The sequence below is a fragment of the Taeniopygia guttata genome, chromosome 2 (genome assembly GCF_048771995.1).
Source record: "Taeniopygia guttata chromosome 2, bTaeGut7.mat, whole genome shotgun sequence".
In the NCBI taxonomy this organism is placed as follows: Eukaryota; Metazoa; Chordata; class Aves; order Passeriformes; family Estrildidae; genus Taeniopygia; species Taeniopygia guttata.
Genome location: NC_133026.1, coordinates 55,393,105 through 55,414,922, shown reverse-complemented (window position 1 = coordinate 55,414,922; position 21,818 = coordinate 55,393,105). Strand labels below are relative to the sequence as shown.

The 21,818-nt window shown below is 39.7% G+C and overlaps 1 protein-coding gene and 1 long non-coding RNA gene across 11 annotated transcripts in view; both read left to right on the top strand.

Annotated features, from left to right (window-relative positions):
- The window catches only part of CDH12 (cadherin 12), a 638,254-nt gene that overhangs the window by 438,444 nt on the left and 177,992 nt on the right, over positions 1–21,818 (top strand). The window lies entirely within an intron of this gene.
- On the top strand, positions 2,761–21,233 carry LOC140682301 (uncharacterized). Its single transcript, XR_012053839.1, has 2 exons — positions 2,761–8,922; positions 12,402–21,233. It is a non-coding gene; the product is annotated as an uncharacterized lncRNA (long non-coding RNA).

Here is a 21,818-nt window from a genome sequence, read left to right as displayed (position 1 = left end):
CCAAATTGGTATCACCTGAAAATGACTGAGGGTGCACTCAATCTCCTTGTCCATGGTCTCAATGAAGAAATTAAACAGGACTAACCCCAAAACTGAGACAGCAGGAATTCTACTAGTGATCTGACCACTAGCTGGATGTAAACCCATTCACCAGCATTTTTCAGGCTCAGCCATCCAACTAATTTTCTACCCAGCAAACTGTGGACCTGTCCAAGTCTTGAGTTGCCAGTTTCTCCAGGAGAAGGCTGTGGGAGACAGTGTCAAAGGATAGTCCAGGTAGAAAACATCCAGAACCTTTCCCTCATCCAGTAAGGATGTTGAATTCCCATGGAAAGGAGACCTGTTTGGTCAAGCAGGGCCTTCCTTTTCTAAACCCATGCTGACTAGACCTGAACATCTAGTCATCATGGTTTAGAAATTGTCATGTCATGTGGTAAAATTCAAGATGATCTGCTCCATTCCTTTTAGTGACACTGAAGTAATACTGACATACTGTAGCTCCCCAGATCCTCCTTCCAAACCTCTTTATAGATGGGCATCACACTAGCCAAACTACCATCCACTGTTACCTCCCCAGTTAAACAAGACAATGATGGAAAGTGGTTTGGTGAGCACTTCTGCCAGCTTCCTAAGTACCCTTGGGTAAATTCCACCCAACCCCTTAGATTGTGTGTGACTGTTATAGCAGATCACTGATCGTTTCCCATGTGTTATGGGGGCTTCATTCTGCTCCCCATGCCTGTTTTCCAGCTCAGGGGACTGGGTACCCAGAGAACAGCAGGTCTTACCATAAAAATTGAGGCAAATAAGTACCTCAGACATTTACTTATCTTTTGTTATTATATTTCTTCTTCAAATCCAATAAACAATGAAGATTCTCCTTAGCCCTCCTTTTGTTGCTGATGTAGTGAAACAAACATTTTAAACTGTCTTTATTAGCAGTAGCCAGATTTAAGTTCTAGGTGGGTTTTGTCTCTTCTAATTTTCTCCCTGAACCTCACAATATCCTTTACGTCTTCCAGAATTGCCTGCCTTTTTTTCCAGAGGTCATAAACCTAGAATTTTACACATTCACATATGGTTAATCAACAGCTATAGTAAGCAGTTGCCTGGATCAGCAGTTTCTAGCAGAGGTATGATAGCTGTTGGTAGCAATTAAACTACAGTTCTCTGTCAAGTTTTATTATGTTGCGATGGAAGATTCTGGGTTTTTTCCATTTAGTATCAACAAATCTTTGTGTTGATATGATTGTGCATGTGTAACTGCTTGAATAGCAAATGCAATTAAGAATGCATACTAATGTACAGATTGGAAGGTAGTAATGCATTAGAACTGAGAAATTCTAGATCACTAAACGTTAAACTGTTCTAATGTAAATTCTGGTTTTCATCAGAAATTATTATTTCTTTATTTCATCTATATAAACTTTAAATGAAATGCCTGCAGGCTTTTTCATATCTGAAACTCCCGGGGTTGTTTTCACAGTTGTTCATAAACTACTACTACTGCTTGTTGTTGTAAGATATTAATGTTCTTTAACCAAAAAGACTTCCAAGCCTATTTAAGCATGTGACTAGTACTGATGAGTACAGCAAGTGTACTGACATGCTTAATTTAAAACCACACATAAGTGATTTGCTAATAAAAAGTATGTGAGCATGTGGAGCTGTATAGTCTTCCAGTTCACAATTTCAATATGAAACTGCTCTGAAAAAAGCGTGTTCCCTGTTAACAGAGAAATAAAAGGTATAAAACTATTTCCTTTTCTGCCTTTGCCATCACAGCATGACTCCAATAGGTGGTGAGTAGCTGCGCATTTCTCTAAAGTCTGTTTAATAACTCTAAGCAATACATACCTCTTTACATCAATGCTTTTTATTTACTGGTTTTGTCTTTTTCATCTCAAAAGGTATTGTAAAGTTAGCCTGTGTAAAATAGCTGCAAAATTCAAGACAAAATTGGCCAAAGTCGTAAATCAACGATTGCTATGATTTCTAATATTTTAAACTATTTTCTATAGAAAGGAGCAGTTGGGAAAAGGACAATGAATATGCAGAATTTCATGCAAAAATTTGACTAAGAATTCAGACAGGGTTTTTTTTACCAGTCTGACTGAATTTAAACTAATTTACTAAAGACCGTATTAAATCTCTGTACCCAAACGTATTGCTAGGCCGAGTGAGAAGCTGTGATTTTTTCCGTACACTGGAGACAAATTCCTGCATCTGTGATTTTTGAGGGGCATATTAGTTACTCAGTAATAAGTTTCTGGAAATGGTTGAAAAGGATCCAGGACACAGAAGGGTTTAACCTCTTTTTTCCCATTAGCACTGGGAAGTGATCTTTTGGCTCTGTGCCTTCTGATAGCATATCTGTGACCCTCAAGTCTGCTCCAGACCCTCACGCCCTACTTTAAATTTCAGAAGACATGGATTTTTGCAGAGGTGCTTCCAGCTTCCTAAAGCCAAAGTCCTAAATGTCAACTTAGTTTAAAAGCATGAGGAGAGGAGAGGAGAGGAGAGGAGAGGAGAGGAGAGGAGAGGAGAGGAGAGGAGAGGAGAGGAGAGGAGAGGAGAGGAGAGGAGAGGAGAGGAGAGGAGAGGAGAGGAGAGGAGAGGAGAGGAGAGGAGAGGAGAGGAGAGGAGAGGAGAGGAGAGGAGAGGAGAGGAGGGGAGGGGAGGGGAGGGGAGGGGAGGGGAGGGGAGGGGAGGGGAGGGGAGGGGAGGGGAGGGGAGGGGAGGGGAGGGGAGGAGGAGAGGAGAGGAGAGGAGAGGAGAGGAGAGGAGAGATGGATCTTTTGCATAAGGTATGAGAACTGCTCAGTCGATTCTTTCATGTATATTTAATTGATCTACCTAAGCTATTGTGATTAAGGCATCTGTATAAATTGATGGAAAAGGAAAATTAGTCTCTTCACAGAATTTATGAAAATAAAATTGTTAGTTTTCCCCTGATGTGAATTTTGAATCCAATGAAGTTTCATTTTAATGTGTTTAATTGGAGGTCTGTTTTAACTATCCAGTAAACTAAACATTATGACATCCCTTTCACTGACTACAGAGATACCATATAAATAAATAAAATTTGATGATACAGCTCAAATACCTTAGTATGTATCTTGGATACCACTCTCCTAAGATTGGGAAGGTTGCTGGAATGTTGTGCAGATGTGCTGAATTTGATGTGGAACACAGATTGGCCCAGAGCAACGAACAAAATAATATTACATGTTCATTTGAAATAATGAGGTTAATTTATTCATGCATATATTTTATTTGGGGATTATCGGAGATAGGGTTTATAAACTTTGCAAATATGTAACATGATATCCAGCTGGGATCAGTTTAGGATTTGATAGTTTGAGTTTATTCCCAGTTAAGATAAACTGTTACTATTATAATTTATTGTTATAAATTATTAAGTAACTCACTATGTAGCTACTTTTTAGTAACTACACACTGCAGCTTGCTTTCCCTCAGATGCTAAGACTCATGGAAATAAGTCCTTATCTTATAAATATTACATGACTTTACGTAGCAGAAAAATATTATTCACTTAGAAAATGCCTATAACAGTCTTTTATTTTCATACTTTCGTACATCTGTAATAAAAATAATGTGGTAATAATTTACCAAGCATCGTCTCTGATAAAAATGCTTAACTCCACTCTCCAGTTTTCTCTTCTCTATCCATATTCTGCAATGTGTTTTGAAATTAGGTAATCCAAATGGATATCTCAGAAACATTTCTCTTAATACTTGCATTTAAGTTTCAATGTCAATATCAGTATTGACTTCCAAAAACTTTTTTCACTTGAAGAAATCAGTGGTCCAATGTGTTGCCTGCCTAGAAAACATTTACTCTTTACCAAGATGAAAAAGGTTCCCCAATAGTGTATTTCTCTTTATCATCTCACTTATTATGGTGAAATGCATATTTGGAATAAATAAATAAGTAAAGTTTATATATAAGAGGAAAATGCACCCTTTTTTGTGGTAATTCCATTTTTAAAGCATTGTTTGTCACATGCTCATGATTCCTTTCATAAACTCTCCTAAGACTGCATCTTAAATTGTCGATCTCCAAGTGTTTGGCAATTTACATGTAAACAGCATAGAGAGAATGTCTAAATGTGCATTCACACCATTTCTCTCTCAACTTTCCCGCTGAGCTATTGAGAGTGATGCAACATATTAGAATGAAATAATCCAGTTTTCTGGGTGGTCACCATCAGTTGTACTAAAAATAGCATCTCTTGAAACGGAAGCATTGTGTATCTGTGTCAGTTACTGGTTATATTCTTCTGGCATTATGCTGAATTTAGTAGGAAAAGCTCCATGTTCTGAGGAAATAAGAGGAAAAAGAGAACATGAGGATATTTTTAGAACTTTTAATATGTTTTCAGTTGATTCTCTTTGTTTCAGACTGGCTATTTATGGGATGTAGTGCAAGGTTACACTAGACTTTTATTTAGGATGATCTTTACAGGTTACTCATGGCTGTACAGAGAACCTCATAAAACACAATAGCTGAAACCTCTTAGAAGCTAAAAGTTACATTTGTCAAATAGATGGTTTGAGCACCGATAATGTAAAACCTTGAAGGAAAGATTAACAAAATGACCTAAAGACAATTATGGATCATCATCTTCCAAGTGGATCGGCACTAGTGGTCTATTTTATAGGTAAATGTATAGAGGTGTAGTTTATTGTCCTTTACCCACATGTATATGTCTTCAGTGTGGGAACATGTATTTTCTCTTGGAAAAAAAAAAAAAAAGCTTCCATATTTATCTGTCTGTGCATTTTTTTTTCATGAAACAGACAATGCCTTCATTGTCTGTTTCAGTTCTGTGTCTTTAAAATCAATCTAATCTTCACAGAGTGGGATTGATGAGAGCTAGGAAAATCGTTATCAGTAAAAGATGAAGCAGTAGAAAGATAGTGTATTTAACATAAAAGATGCTTTTTGGTTTTGAGACTGAAAGTCATTTTCAAATGAGGGGCTGAATATCATAAGTTTTTCTCCGAGCAAGTCTTAGGTCTCACCTTGCATTTTGTGCTTTAGGGTTTTTTTTTGTCATGCATTTTAATATTTTTTCTTGATGCATGTATTGCTTGAATAAACATATTTACTGAGTTTATTATGAATTTGCTGTGAAGTTAGAAGGTATTACAAATTTTGAAGATTTACTAGGAACACAAGTTTACTGACCCGTGTTTAATAATCAAGAGCAATGATTTATTATATCAGACCTCAATGATGGCTGTTAAGGGTTTTTTAATGGTAGGGATTGAATGCAAAATCATGCTTCTGGCATTCAACAGTTGCTCTCTGTCCTGGTTTGCTTTTGTGAGGTCACTCCATGTCACTGTGGCTCCTCTTCTCACTGGGACAAAGTACCCTGAGAATAATATTCCTGACTAATCTTCTGACATTCTTATGTTTCAAATAGTCTCAGCATACACAGGCTCCTGGAATATGAAGTGAAACCCTCAAAACAGGTTGACTCACGAACCACACAAGCATACATTAGCTCACACTGATTAAAATTGGTCTCATCTAAACAAATTAAGGGGTCTGCTCTCTCATCCATATGCATGCCTAGTTCTCATTAATGCTAATAGAGACTATGTGCATACATGGATGGGAGAACACACCTCTGAGGCTAACTATACATTTTCAGTTTGGTTTATTTCTGTAACAGCCGTGTTAAGTCTTTCAATAATTTAGAGAAAGATCAAAGGGGAGAAAGTTCAATACTGTACATCTTCTTGTACCTTACTGTGGTAAATAAATAAAACAATACACCTTATCTCTGTAAGTTGGGAGGCAAGTAGTTATTTTTACCTGCTACTGGCTTTTTATAGTACCTACTAGCAAATTCAGATTTACATGCCTGTGTTTTCAGGCAGAAATAAGGAAAGAACTAAAATAATTTATACAAAAATGTTTCATTCTCCCAAAACACTGAAACATTGATGTATATTTGTTACAATGGGGTTATTAAACTGTTTAGAGAGATGCCTCTGCTCAAATTAAGGTGCGAACAAGACCATATGCTGAAGTCAAAAGTATGGATGTTATTTAACAGAAAATATGAGGGAGGGAGAGAGTGAGATATAAAGAAATAGAAAAAAGAGGTATGGGAGGGGTGAGAAAGAGAGTGACAGAGACAGATTAAGTAGAAAAAATCACCACTCCCACTGATCTCTTCTCAAAGTTTTCTGGGTGGTGAGGATCCTGCAAAACATAGAGTTCAGTAGATTTATATAGGTTCAGGCCAGTTGAGAATTGTGGCGGCAGCTCTCTGGCCACAAAGCAGGCACAGACTTTCCCAGGCATTTTCCTGGGGAAGGCTGTGAGAAGATCAGATGAAAGAATGAGAAGCAATTCTTATCTCCACTTGCACCTGCTGTTGTGCACATGTGGAATATGTAATGGAGATTTGTTTACCAAAGGGTGATTTCTTAATTGGACACTGAATGGTGTTTGGATGGATTGACCAATTAGGTCAAAGCTGTATCCAGCTGGCTGTAAGGATTACTGAGTTTCTTAATAAGTATAGTATAATATAGGATAAGATGATAGAGTAAAGCAATTGATCAACCTTCTGCAATCATGGAGTCAATGCTAATTATTACGCAGCTGGGAGCCTGTGGTGACAGATAATGTCCAGGTACCATCCCTGGCAGGGGGGTGGGGGGCAAGTTTGACACTGTCTCTTGCAACAGACTGTGGATCTGCAGCATCACTTTGCATCAAGTGCAGTGCTCTGGGTTCAAGGCCTCGGCAACAGGGGAGAAGTTCAGGGGGTCTTTGATGGAACATGACACCTCCTCAGCTGCCTCCAATGTGAATGTCCCATAGATGAGGTGGGGGGGGGGGGGGCGGTGGGTAGTGGTTTGTAACTGAGAAATTTGTGTAAGGGACTGTGGGTGTTGACTGCTGCTCACCTGAGGTTATGCCACATATCCAAAAACTCTCTCCCCTTACTCCCTGCCCCCGAAGCCAGCCAGAGCTGATGTCTTTCTTGATACATTCATCTCCCTCAGCCTGATTTGCTTCTCCCTAAATCTGAGCTAAATGGACAATAGTGTCACCTTTATCTTATCTCAAGTTCGATTGGGCAGTTTAACTCACAGTCTAAAGTTCCAGTCCAGAGGCATATTCAGGGAGGAGTGGCTTTGGTGGTCACACCTTCTTTACACAGTTTTACCATAATGGGCAAACAGGTTATTCATAACAGTGTTTAAGCCATTAAGAGTAATTAAAGTCTTTCACAGTATTAAATCTCTTAATACCATCTTCAAAATTTTACAATTACAATTTATTTACTGTAAATGCCATTTACTGTATTTGGTCATGTTCTTGTGCTACATGCAGCATATCAGCTGTAATGAAGAATTCCCATGATTTAGTCCTTTCATATTCTGTTAATATGTTCTCAGAATATATTTTGTCGAAACATTTTAAATATTTGAATAATACTGTAAAAATAGTGTTGTGCATATGCTATCAGGTAGTAGGAGATTAATTAGCATTCTTTACAGTCTAAACTGCACTGGGATAGAAGAAGTGCACATTACAAGGTCTGTTGCCTCAAGGGAGTTTGTTCTCTGTATACAAGGGCTTTAAAACAAGCCCCACTGTGAGAGGATGGTTTGGATTTTTTCATTGTAAGAATTGCCAAGTAAAAATTAATTGATTCATGATTACTAAAATACACCAATCACAGAGTTTTGGCAATGCTTATACCGTTATCTGCTTTCATAAATCTCAGGATCTATTCTGGGCTATAAATTCCTTGATTCAATATCGCAAAAAATTGCCAAATGCATCTCTTTTCTTCACAATTTGAAGGGACTTTGTGTGTACTACTGACTATCTAAGCCTAGGATTCTAGTGGAAAAATAAATCACTGGATATGATAGTGGATTGCAAAACTGAGTATTTTAGATAATTGTCATGGGTGAGGTAGATGCAGGAACAGAACCACACTGCTTAGTGGCATATAATGTAAAAGGTACTTGTAAGTAGACCACCGTGCAAGGATGCCCTCCTTGAAAGGCTGTGTTGCTGTTTGTTGCTTTCCAGCGCAGCTGACTGATGTAAGTAACCAAGGACATCACAATTTCTTTTTACTTTCTCTATCACTATAGCCATCTGGACATTGATACCTAGGTTACTATCACCTCCTGGCTTCCTGCTCCAAAATGTCTTATCTGGGCACAAATTTGTTGTGAGTTCATGTTCTTGATTTCTTTTCTGTGCACACCTAACCATCAGAGCAGGCCAGGTGTAGCCCAGAGCTTTGAGAGATGCCTCTCCACAGAAGCGGTTTGTCCTTGGTTTGATTTTAATAGCATATACCAGAGGAATGAACCAGGCGGTTCAAGCTGGGCACTAGGTAAATTCAGTCAAGGTCTCGGTCATTTCAGTGTTGTTGTGGTGGTTTAACACCAGGTGGAAATTAAATTACAAATAAGCCACTTCCCCAGCCCCTTCCAGTATGAGAGGGACAAAGGCAGAGATTATGGGTTGAGATAACAATTTACTGAAAAAAAAAAAAAAAGCAATGGAATAAGAAATGCATAGTAACAGCAGCAATAGCATTAACAAAAGTATACAAATGGAAGGTGCTTTTCACACAGAAAACCACATAAACTTGGTTCTTTCTGGATGCCAGGACAAATACAAGATGGTGGCTGTTCCCATGCTGCCAACTGACCCTGTCCAAGCCCAAGGCAATGGAAAACAATGACGGCCAAACCCCTGCAAGCTGTACTGTCTGTGTCGTGCCTTGCCACTGCTCTGCTGCACCGGGGCTTGGGCTCCACTGGGGCTGTTCCTCCACACCACGCTGGCTCTACTGGGCTCAGCCACACTGGGCGCTTTCCAAAACCACATCCCATAGCCAGGTGTTGCCTTTATAAAAGACAACCAGAGACCTGGTTCAGGAACAGCACGGCAGCCTGCTCTCGGCTAGACTACTCGGGCTAATCAACAGACGCAGACACCAATATGGCAGACGGTTGAAAAGCGTTTATTATCCTATCTCGTGGGTTTAAATAGCTTTTAGGGGTCTTTGCTACGTCAGAGGGGGGTTGGGGGTCTCAGGGGATAGTGGGTAGTGGAAATTTACTTGGGCCGGTGTGGCTGCATTCCTCTGAGGCTTCTGGAGTTAATAGATAAGTGGGGAAGAGAGGCAGAGAGGGGGATGGGTCTATCTTTCCGTCACACCCCGAAATCTTCCGTTCGCCTGTCCCTTACCTACCACATCTCCCCCCTCCTTATCACATACAAAATGAGGTAGTCGTAGGTAGAGGCACTGGAGTGAGGTACAAACTTGCAACTTGTTAAGGAAAGGGTGGTTTAGTAGATCTGGGTAGATTTTTTTAAGGCAGGTGCTGAAGGCTTTAAAAGGTCTAGTCTTTGCTTATTTTGTAAAATTACTTCTGAAAGCGAAGAGACTGATTTTTCTAGGTAGGAGATGGATTTCTCGATCTTCTGCAGGTTTTTGTCGATGGTCATTTGCAGCTGAGAGAGTTTGTGTTGCTGGGTCGCAATGGCTGAGACGCCCGTGGCGGTGTCAGCTGCTTTCAGGTCGAGCAGCATCGCGATAGTTATACTTGTGATGATTTCTCTTTTGCGGAGTCTGTTAGGTTCTTCGAGAAGATGGTATTTTTTTTCGTCTGAGTGATGTAGGACCTTAGAAACAATCAGAACTTGAACACAGAAATCGATAGAGTTATTAAACTTGGCAAGGAACATATAAGGATTCACTCTGGGTTTCTGGCAAACTTACATCTCAAATGTGGATGGGACTATTTACTTATTGGTCTTCTGTGGGGAGTGTCCCACTTGCACTGGTGGGGGGTACTGGCCGTGGAGTAACTGAAGGGGGTATCTAAAGCAATGCTTTTGTAGAAAAGTGGGTTTAACATCATAGCAAAACTAATAGGGGTTAGTCAGGTTTGATTTGGTTTTATTTGGGGTTAGTAAGGTAGCTTCTAAACAGGCTGGCTATGTGGAACACAAAGGATGGGGTATTTATTAGAGGGTAGTGGCCTGGGCTAGCTTGTTTTCCTTGCCACAAGCCTCTAAACAGCAAAATTGCATGAAGAAAGACACTGTGCATGTTTGGATCTCACCACCGTGGGATTCTCAGGTGTTGTCTGGCAGTTTGGTGGTCTGTCATCTCTTTCTGGAGCAGGGGTGTCTGTGTCACGGGGACGGTCCACAAGCATGTCCTGCAAACAGAACTCATAGCTTCTCATTAGTTTTGTTTTGAGGGTCAGGTTCGGTTGGTAGCAGTGGTGTGCAGCAGTGGCTTTCATAGTCTCACCACGTGGGGGTTCTGACTGCTACAGAGGCAGCACGTCCCCTACATCCCTGGGGGCTTTCTCCCCACTTTCATGGCCAGGGCTACCCCGGGGTCCCGTATCGGGGGCGTCTCCTGCTGACTCTGCGGCACGGGCGCCGCTTGCGGTGGGAGGAGGCTGGGTTCGCCCGCGCGCGCTCCCCCCCCTCCCCACCCCCGTGTGTCTGGGGCTGGGACTCGTATTCCTTGGCGAGACGCTCTTTTTTCTCGCAGTTCCAAGGGGTATTGTGATTGCTTTTCGGTGCGGCTTAGAACTCTATTTGGTTTTGTTTTAAACTGTGCTGGTTCCGTATCTTTCGTTTTGGGGTCCCGGTCAGCCTCCGCCGGCTCCTCTGAGCCGGCAGAGTTGTGGCCAGGCTCCGCGGCGGAAGTCAAATACCACCGCACTTCCGGGGCTCCGCGCCGTTTTGTTCGGCCCCGGGCTCGCTCCTCCCCGCGGGGGAGGGGCCGCTCCCGCCCCCCCGGCTCGCCGCGCCCCCCGCGGGGGGTGGTTTTTCCCTTATATGGTGGCAGCTTTAGGCGCGGCCGCTGATTGGCTCTTTGCCCCGAGCCGCTCTCCGCCCCTTTCTCCCGCGCGCACGCGCCCTTGAAATCGCGCGGGTTTTGAGTTTTCGCGCTGAGACTACCCGGGCCCCGCCCCCCTCCGCGGCATCTGGCGCCATTTTCAAGGCAGCGGCGTGGCCACGCTGCCGTGCCTTCTCGGGCCGCGGCTTCTGCGTCTCGGGCTTCCTCCGCCAGCCCCTGCCAAAAGCGCTCCGCGCGCGGCTGCGCTTCTGGCAACGGACTTTCGATCGGTGGCGGCGGCGGGACGTATCGGCAAGCCGCGGTTTCTCGGGGCTTTTTTGCGGCGGGGGTTCCCCGGGGGTTTTCCGCGGCGGGGGTGTCCCGGGGGGCTTCTGCGGCGGGGCCCGGCGCCGCTCCGCTCGGCGCGCTGGCGGGGAAGCGGCGCGGAGCCGCGGGCGGGTCCGGGTTCCGGCGGGAGCGGAGCCGCGCCGCTCAGAGCGCGCTCCGGCGGGAGCGGGGCCGCGCCGCTCGAAACGCGCTGCTCCGGGGGCTGCGCTGCCTCTGCCGGGCTGGGCTGGGCTCAGCTCCGCGGCGGGGCCGGGCTGCGCTCTGATCCGGGGAAGGGGTTGTCGCGCTGAGCCCTCCCGGGTCTCCGGTCCCGGGTGGACCCTCCTCAGGGATGGTCTGCGCTTTCGCCCCCGTCCCGAGCTCGGCTCTAACTAATAAACACGTGCGCGCTGCACTCTGCGTTTCTTGCCTTTCTATTGCCTTGCGCGGGGTTTTTTCTACCTCGCCCCGCGCCGTAACGTTCTTGCTACTGTCTGAGGATTTCGCCTCCCCAGCTAGCGTGGCTGTATACTGTTCCCATATCCCCGGATGCATAGCATCCACTGAGCATTTGGTTGCTCCAAGTTCAGGCAGCCTTGCTATAGCAAGATAAAAGTCCCTGAGCTTAAACTCGATACTCCTTTGCTTCATACTTACGACCCATGCGACGCTGCCTATGACGCTCGCGGGTCCTGGGACGTCTCCCCTCGCCAAGATACGGTCCAACCGTTCCCGCCGCTGCTTCTGTCCAGGTGTATCCCGACCACCGGGCAAATTTTTCCTTTTTTTTTTCTTCTTTTGTCCCGGGTTTCGGCACCAGTATGTTGCCTTTATAAAAGACAACCAGAGACCTGGTTCAGGAACAGCACGGCAGCCTGCTCTCGGCTAGACTACTCGGGCTAATCAACAGACGCAGACACCAATATGGCAGACGGTTGAAAAGCGTTTATTATCCTATCTCGTGGGTTTAAATAGCTTTTAGGGGTCTTTGCTACGTCAGAGGGGGGTTGGGGGTCTCAGGGGATAGTGGGTAGTGGAAATTTACTTGGGCCGGTGTGGCTGCATTCCTCTGAGGCTTCTGGAGTTAATAGATAAGTGGGGAAGAGAGGCAGAGAGGGGGATGGGTCTATCTTTCCGTCACACCCCGAAATCTTCCGTTCGCCTGTCCCTTACCTACCACACCAGGTCTTGGAGTAACGAAAGGGGATGGATGGGGGCAGCAGAGGATGGAGTCTGCAGGGCTGATGCTGACAACCTTCCCACTGGAGACAGGGAAGCAAAATGGCAGAATTTCCAGGGTGTGCTCATCTTTTCTTCCCCTCCTCTTCAACTAGGGTAGGTGCTTTCAGATAGCTTTTACCCTTTAGCAAAAGGTTTCACCCTTTCAAAATTACCATACTTTGTGAATTGGGTCTAGACTTACTGATGAGAGAGGGAGGCTTTTCACATGTTTCTGATCATAAAGATGCACACTTTTTCACTTGCCTGCTTCTTTTAGCTTGTAACTTGAAACAATATAATTTGTTACACAACAGAGTCATACAAACAATTTTGAAAGACATGGGATTTTGATTTCCTAATTAACGTGAAGAACAGAGTTTCTTTTTTTTGTCTTATATTAATCTACAAAGGCATCAACTCCCATGAATTAACAGAAGTAATAATGTGTTTGAGTAGAAGTGGAGGCTTTGAAGCAGAATTCTGTTCTGTAGAATGCTTCATGGTCACTGGTGGAGGTCACTGTCAGTCTTAATAATTATAAAAACTGAAATTAAAACCTTTGTGCAATAAGAGGCAAATAATGCAGATTTGAAACACAGTAAATAATTGCTTCCATAGTACACGATCCAAAAATAAAGTAGTTACTTTTCTATAGAAGTTTAGAATGTGTTCTGCCAGAGGAAAGACAAAGAAAAATCCATTACTTTGATGGAATATGAATACTATGTTGGAGAATATTTCAGTTAGAAAAAAAGAGTAAAATTGCAGGTTTTGTAATGGATGTTTCCTACAAATGTGTCCAACCTTGTTGCAGCTTAGACCAGAGATGTCTGAAGCAATTCAGATTTACTAAGAACTAGAATGACACAGAGAAAGTGATAGAGTATGTTTTACAAGGCTACCCAGTCCCTGGCTTTTTCAGCAGAGGAAGGAGGTTTCCAAAGTAATTAAGACATAAAAATTAAAAGCAAGATTAATTACTTAAGGACGGTAAGTCCATCTGCTTTATGAATGTGTTCTGTGGCGCTGAGCTCCTACATATGGGACATGCCATCTTCTGTCTCAGGGAAATCTCAGGAACATTTCCTCTGATTTAGCATGCCTGATGCACTGTCAGCATATTCCCTCACTTCCTATATTTGGGCTGGTTTTCAGCAGATCCAGCTCTTTGCTACTATAATCCGAAAGTTTGCTTCCAGTCAGCCTCTGCAGATTTCCACTTATGATTACAGAAGGAGTATGGTAGAGTTGGTTTTGTCTGGGAAGTACAGGACAGAAGAGAATTAAAGCTGAGTTGGGGTGTATTTACACCCGATATTAAGTACTGCACCCTATAATTAAAGCTGAGTTAGGGTGTATTTACACATATAAGTTCCTTTCTGATGCTAAAAAAAAAAAAACAAACCACCAAACCAAGGAAAAAAATCATAAATAAACCAAACCGAAACAAGCATAATCTCTTATTTTGCCTTTTCATTATACAGTCTTTTCCTCATATTCTAATTCTCTTCTCAAACATTTGTCTGTATACTGTGGAAACCGGTCTTTGAGGAATTTATGTCAGGCAAAACTGTGAACGTGCTGTAGATTCTAGAGAAATTAATTTCTATCCAACTATTCATATAATTTAGTAAAACTATTTCACTTAATCCTATATCTTACAACAAATATGCATGCTTCATTAATTGACCAAAATGCATTAGTGGCAGAAATGTAGCTTTTGCAATTTTTCTTTAATAAGGAGAAAACAAGGACAAACAAAAACAGAATGAGAGTAGCTAATGTGGGAGATTGTAAATTGATTTTCTTTTGAGATAGAATATAAGGATTCTATTTCTGTTCAGTGCTGGCTTATTTGAGTATTTGTGCTGGTTCAAGAACCTGCTGCTAACAAGATAAGTTACAGAATGCTTTGTAGTCATTCTTGTGCATCCATAGTACTGTAAAATGTCATTGAAGAACATGAAAAATTCAAGAATACAGCATTTATGGTTGATTTTGTTAAAATGAAGATGGATATATAGATCAGCATGAAGACTTGTGACAGACTTAATAATTTGCTTATACTTTTAAATGAGAGAAAGACCTTATTAGAAAGTCAGGAGAGAGCATTTTAAATTTGGGGTGTTTTTTAACTTTTTTTTGTCTGGATGATATTGTATGTAATGGTTTGGTTAAATGGAAACTTTGTCATTTCCTAATCTTACACTAATGCTATAATTACCATTTTGTAATTCAATTCATAAATTCCTTCTGGTCACATAGAAGAAGATAAGTGTCTGTCTTCTTACAGGTAGTACAAAAACATTCATACTTCTTTTGTGGAATTAGATTATTTTGTTATAATGTTTCTGAAGATGTCATTTTTCATACACTATAAGCCTGCTTTTTCCCCTCAGTTATGCTTAGGCAAAGCAAGTTTTTTCATAAATATGGTTAAGGTTAGAGGTGTTCATTAGCAGCTGAATTTCCTGCTGCTTCACTGGTGGTAATAGGATGAGCTTTTTAAATGGTAAGGTTATTTTTCATTCAGCATTATTCCCTTAGTTCTTTATGAAAAAAAAAAAAAATCTCCCAAAATTCCACTGAACAGAATAATTCTTGTGATTGGCACACAGTCTAGAAGCCATTATATCTTTCTTCTTCTTTGTCTAAAAGGTCCTGTATTGTAAGGATGTCATTTGTCATACCCCGTTCTTTTTAAGTAAGACAAGTTGGACTGCCTACATTTTGGTACTTAAATATTTATAAATGAGGTAGTCAATAATTTTGTTCTTTAATGTTCCATTGAAAAAGGTGGACAAGACAAATTTCATGTTCTGGAATGTTTTATGAAGTTTTAAAGGGAATGTTTTCAAGAAATCTTCACTAGAAGTTCAAAGCTATATTAAGTTATAATGAACATAAATTTTTGAAAGAGATAATGCAGAATCTTCACAATAACATTATGGGTGATTTCACAGATTCATAATTTACTCATTGGTTCAAATAGCTAAATTCTAGCTTTAACTCTACGTTGATGGGTGATCAGAAGAGTGAAGCAACCAGTGCTTTAAAATTTCTACTTGGGAATTTTCTTTTCCCTGGTTCCAGAAAGAGAGAAAAAAGGATTTTTTTCCCCCCCAGTTTTCATCAGTTATTGTCTTGAATTGTTCTGGCTACTTAGAAAATGCAAAAAAAACCTTGCAATTTATTTTTTAAAATTTCTTGTTATTGTTTGATGTTATAGATTTAATGACTTATTTCTTGGCAAGGTTCACTCTACTACTTGCTAGATTATAAAAAGAACACAGAGAAAAATCTGAGTGGAATATAAAATCAATCAAAAATCTATGCGGAGGCTTGGGATGGAAAAAGGGTAAGATAAGGAAATTATAAAGATAGAGAAGAATAAGGGAAACTCTCCTGTTCAGTCACTATGTTGAGAGTGGATCCCCTTATGAAACTTAGCCCCAGACTTGACAAATGGTTCAGGCCTGGAGGTTTTAAGAACGCATAAACTTTACAGCACTTAATTGATAGCCTAATTTAAACAATTTAACCAAAGATTCTTTCAAATTTGCTGTAGCATAATAACTCACTTCTAGGCCTTACTTATTAATCTAATATATTTAAGAATCTAAGAGAGCAATATTCACAGTCCATTTGCTGTGTCGTATTCACACTTACAGACACACAGAACAAAAGGAGTATGTGTGAGGCATACACCTGTGAAAGATTCCCATTAAATTCTGGAAAGTTGGGTTGGATGCCTTTGCATATTCTCAATGTTCGAAGGGTTGAGTCTTGAGGAGTGGGGGTACCAACTCAGGCTTTGTCATCATTGTTGGGTGAACCTCCAGGTATAGCAAACTTGAGACTTTGCTGGTGCAAAGTCAATCAAACCAATAAATAAAACCCAGAGATATTTGAGTAGGAGGGGAGCTGCTGCTCCTGCCATCACAGGAGTCTGACTTGTTCCTGATGGGAGCGCAGCTGTGGCAGGTTTGTGCTCTTGCAGCATCATCCTACCCCTCGAGTGCACCTCTCTGTGCTAGGTCTGGGGCTGGCTCAAAGCAGTGGGACTGCTCCTGGTATTAAGTAGGGGCATACACAGAAGCACACTGCTGAGTCAGAAGCTTAGCATGCTGATTGATGTCTGTTCATCATAATTACATTCTACAAAGCTTTCTCTGTCACTTTCAGTTTGTTAATTCATTACTAGAGTCCTCTACCAGTGTTCCAAATATCTGTTATACCTTGTATTTCAGTGATGGAAGTATGTGTCTGAAGAGTGATAACATTAAAAATGGCCAGTTTCTTGGGACATAGATGCCATAGATCAAAGCTGAGCTTTCACTGTAAATCTAAGGGAAATTAAATTTTCAATGACTTATTGCTCTGTTTTCAACTCCAAATACTTAAGCAGGATTTCAAATTAATCTGTTCCAGCATTCATGCAGTCAAATTATTGCAAAATACAAGAGCAAAAATTTAATCTCTAGAAAAGATTTTTGTTGTTATGTGATTTTATTTTTTAATTCATTTAGATGTCAGAAGTTTAAGACAGAAGGTTTTTATTTTGTTTTATAATGAAGCAACTGAAAAAGGGACACAATCTTTTGGTTAAAGGCAAAGTCTGTTTCACCGACAAAGCTTAGTAACAAGGGAGGTAGGGAATTTAAATGGTACATTATCTAACAGAAGAATATAAAGAAAAATCCCAGTTTTCTGGGCCTTGGTTACTAATAAGTCTTAGATAATGCTGTTGGGCTACTTCAATGCACACAATAAAATTAAACTTAAGAGTTCATCATGAAAATACCAAGTTAGCAATAGTTATGAAACATAATTACAGGAGGGTCGGAAATTTGTTTGATACAAAAATGTGCAAAGAAAATCAGCTGTAAAAAATCAACACCATAGGGCAGGAAAACCCCCAGAAGTTATCAAAATGGTTTTGTGCTTTGCTTTTTCAGGAAAACAAGATTGTAATATGTATGATTTGAAGGGGAATAGGCAGTCTCATGAGTTTAAATAATTTTTATTGATGCTAAGAGGATTAATTTGAATTCTTAATACTAATTTCCATTTTTCTCCATGGTTAGTGCTGCATGAACTATTTTGTGTGTTTTCTGTCTCTGATAAACGTTTTTTGCTCTTTCTCAGAAGTTTCATTTATATGTTGAAGAGTGGGTGTTCCACCAGAGCAGCATTTTCTTATGAAACAAATAGTTATCAGCACTATTCACATCAATAATGACAACCTCAATACAGGAATATGTGTCAGATGCAACTCAGAGATCCATGGCTCTGGGAAGGATGAATGACAGTTGACTTTCAGTTTTAAGACTGGCTAGACAGTTCTCTATAGTTCTTCTGGGAGAGCTGTGTACAGCCAGAAAGAGCAGTAGTGATGACAAAGTGAAGCCTAATTAAAGCCACTGCTGTCAACTATTCAACTCTTCCAGGACATTTTCTCTATTTCTTAAGTTAGAGGTCTCACCTGAGTGAAGCTAACCATTAGGCTATATATGTTAGGTACATTTGAGTCTCATTATTCTCAAACTATTTCTATAATATAGAGATACGTGTGTCATATATGAATACAATATTAAAGATATGTACAGTCTTTAAAAGTATGTTTAGATTGTGGTTTTGGTGAACTAGAAAGTGTTACAAAATAAGGCTTCTTATATATGTGAAGAAGAACAGTTAAAATGCAGGAGAACCAGGATTTTTGAAGGCCTTTTTATTGTGCCCTCTACCTTCTGTCCCTCCAAAATGCAGAGAGGTTGATGGAAACATACTGTATTTCAAGGGCCAAAAGTAAATTTTTGAAGCTTCTTGTAGAAGAGGTGAAACAAATTGTGCGTAAATTGTGAGTTTCAGTCTCATAATTTATTTTCTTCCTATAGTCTATTTCATTTATCACTCAAGAGTGTGGGAGAACATCAGAAGACACTAAGTATTCCTTTCTGACAAAAGTGAAATAAGACATGATTCTGGCAATTACAGCTGAGTAAGCAAAACATTCTGGAATGCAATGATTTTCATTACATTGCTGTTTTTATGAAATCTTGTAATATAAAGGAAGATACACAAACTTTTTTTTTTTTTTAAATCTGAGCTCAGTTTCCATTATACATCCAGAGTCCAAAATATAGAAGTCCAGAGATGCTTAGCACTTTGAAGGCTCATTAAGAGCATTGGAAATGTAATGGCGATGAGGTGAAGTGCTCCTCATTTTTAGATTAAATTTAATAAACTCTGTTTCTGTCCTTATCATCCCTTTTCAATGTCTCTTTTTTGTTACATTCACTTTGGATGAAAATTTGGGTCTTAAGGAGTTCAAAGAGGGTAAGAGTTTTACACACTGTATTAGCTAGTTGCTGCATATCTAATTAACTAGAAATTAGCTACCTACTGAGTTGTTATCAGCTAGAGCTTTACCTTTAGTGTCTTAATAGGACAACTGTGCTGCACATGCATAGATGATTATGTTTAACATTGCTTTTAAAAGAACAAAACTTATATTAGTTTTTGAGCATGAGAGGTAATAGTGAAAACTGATGTTGTATCCTGGTTATTTGCAAAACTATTTCTTTGTATGGGCACAGCTTAGAATTTATAGCCTACAACCCCAATTGTTTTCCTTAAACATTATTTTACCTTAAAAATTTAATTAAATATCTCCTAAATATAAAAACATACAGTCAACTTTCTAATAACGTCTGACATTACCATTCACATCCACGTGTATATTTTAATGTCCCTAACATGGTCTACAAAATGTAAGTCATACCATAACATATTTTTTTCAACCAATGGATTCTGAGATATTTGTGCTTTATGCACATTTCATCTCCTCAATATCATGTCTCTCCATTATTGTATATAATGGGAAGTCCCATATATTGGTTAATTCTTTAAAGCAAAGTAATAACACCCTCTGTATAGATAGACATGTCCAAAAGGTGTTGTCTACGGCCCTCTTTACTCAGTGGCCCCTTAGCCATTAGGGGTGTTGACTGCTTTGTCATGGTGTTTTGTTCCTTATGGCCTTTTCTTCTATATCTTCTATTGTTTCTTGCCTCTTCTGTGGCAGCATCACATCTGTCATGTGGCAGGTTCAGTTTTTGTTGTTAAGTGACATTGCATAGATTTAATTACACTACTGTGTCATTTTGTCCAATTTTTGGGCATCCAGTCACATAAGCAGATACGTCATCTATAAATCCATCATGTGAAGAACATGTCAACTTGATGTTTTTGTCTTATAAAGTTGTTTTTTTCATCAAGGTAAAGATCAGGAATTATTTATCTGAATATTAGCATAAGAGGCTGTGTGGCTTCCTGAACCATACAGGGGTTTGTATATGAGAAATTGTGCAGCTGAATCTAACCTGGATGAAGAAGAAAACATTCAAAAATGTTTAAAATAAAAGTTAAAAAAAAAAGCTGAAAGAATAATTCAGCTCGTGATTGTATAATTCAGTAGTGTATATAAAAGAAATTGAATACCTCAATTTGAAATTTGAAACTTCTTATTGAATTAATGTGTAATTAAATCCAGATTTGCAGCTTTTTGTTTTAAAAAAACAAAAAACCACCTTCCCATGAATGTGTACTCACAAACATTTTCAGGCATAGTCTAGCTAGTCATAAATCATCTGATTTATGATCTGTAATTTATGGACTGTTACAAAACTAGGTCACTTTTCAAATGTATAATATTATGAAAGAATAGTGTTTGAGAGAGATGCCATGTTATGATATCGACTACTTAAAACCCAGAGATTCCAACCACAGAGAAATTAGATAAAACATGAACACGTGGATATCTGTGTTCTGCTCTATTTGCATCTGACTTTGGACTGGTAACTTTAACTAGAAATGTGAAGAAGAATGAAAAGTAGAAACTACTTAGGATAAATTCTTTGAATGTGTGTTACTGTTACATCTTAATACTCTAAAGGTGGCTAAAAGCACTAATAGATCTTTTCTGAGGTAGAAGACAACTGTTATATGAAGTGTCTTTTGAATGTCCTTGAGTCAGCTGTTTTGTATATGGTCTGGCTATATGCCCCTCACCATAAGATTTGTTATATTTTTAGAAAAGGTGAAAATTCAGTGACAGAAACCAGCAAACAGAATTCATTACACTGCTAACAAGCCATGACAAAGTACATGAGTATGTTATATATGAACCTTATGTTCATACATAAGTATGAACATAGTTCAGAATTGGAAATAATAAATCTGTAGCACTTGGTCTACAGATATGAGTAAATGAAAGTCTGTCTGGAAAACAAAATAAGCACTGTAAAACCTTGCTGCTTTTAGGGTCTGGAAAAAGGGAAATACTTTGACAGGATACAAGTTCCATTGAGCTGCAACTCATGATGAATATTGCAGCTAAAAAGGAATAGATTATCTACACAGGGAAAGCACTTACTAATTTTAAACTGGACACTTCTATGTCAGAAACAATGAAATAGTTACCAAGCAGGTGACAAGGGTGCAGTAGGGTAAAATTAATCATATGTAGTGCCAATTTTACCCATATTATTTAAGTATTTGAACTACATGTGTAGGTTAATAAAGTGGAGAAAGAGTAACAGCTTGTAATATTGCCTGGGTAGAAGATCTGGGCTTGTCAAGAGCCTGTTATTACATTTTAGGAGATGGCAGGTACTTCATCTTTCAGAGTCAGAAAAAGTCTCTAACCTTACCTAAAACCTAGGTAACTAAAAAGTTCCCCTTTCCCTCAGGAAAATTGATATTCCATACTTTATTTTTTTTAAAATATGAGCAGATTACATAAATTAAGTAAAAACCGCAACAAAAAAAATCAACCACTAAATTAACTGTACCCCCCAAAACAAAATTATGATCAAATTCTTTCCATATATATAGAGAAAACAATTAAAGGAATGGGAATAAGGAGGATCTTTTTTTTTTTGCTAAGACTGAAATTCTAGGAGAAACACTATTACAATGCTTTCATCAAAGCAAAAAATAATCTCTGATTACTTCTTGGGTTGCCTTTGGTATCTGGTATATCTTCTGGGAAAGATTATTTTGATATCATAGAATCATAGAATGACTTGGATTAGAAGGGATCTGGAAGATCATCTTGTTCCAAACCCCTTGCCGTGCATAGGGACACTTTCTAGTAGACCAGGTTGTTCAGAGCCTCAGCAACCTGACCTTGAAGACTTCCATGGATGTGTGATATAATAAAGAACATATTGGACATTTACTCTGAGCTAAAGAGACAAATGAAGGAGAATGACTAGAAATTCTAAGCAGCACTGGGAAGAGCTAAAAATTTAGACTGTAAGAAACACAAAAAGGGAAAATAGTAAATAGGAAAATAATAACTAGAGAGAATAGAGG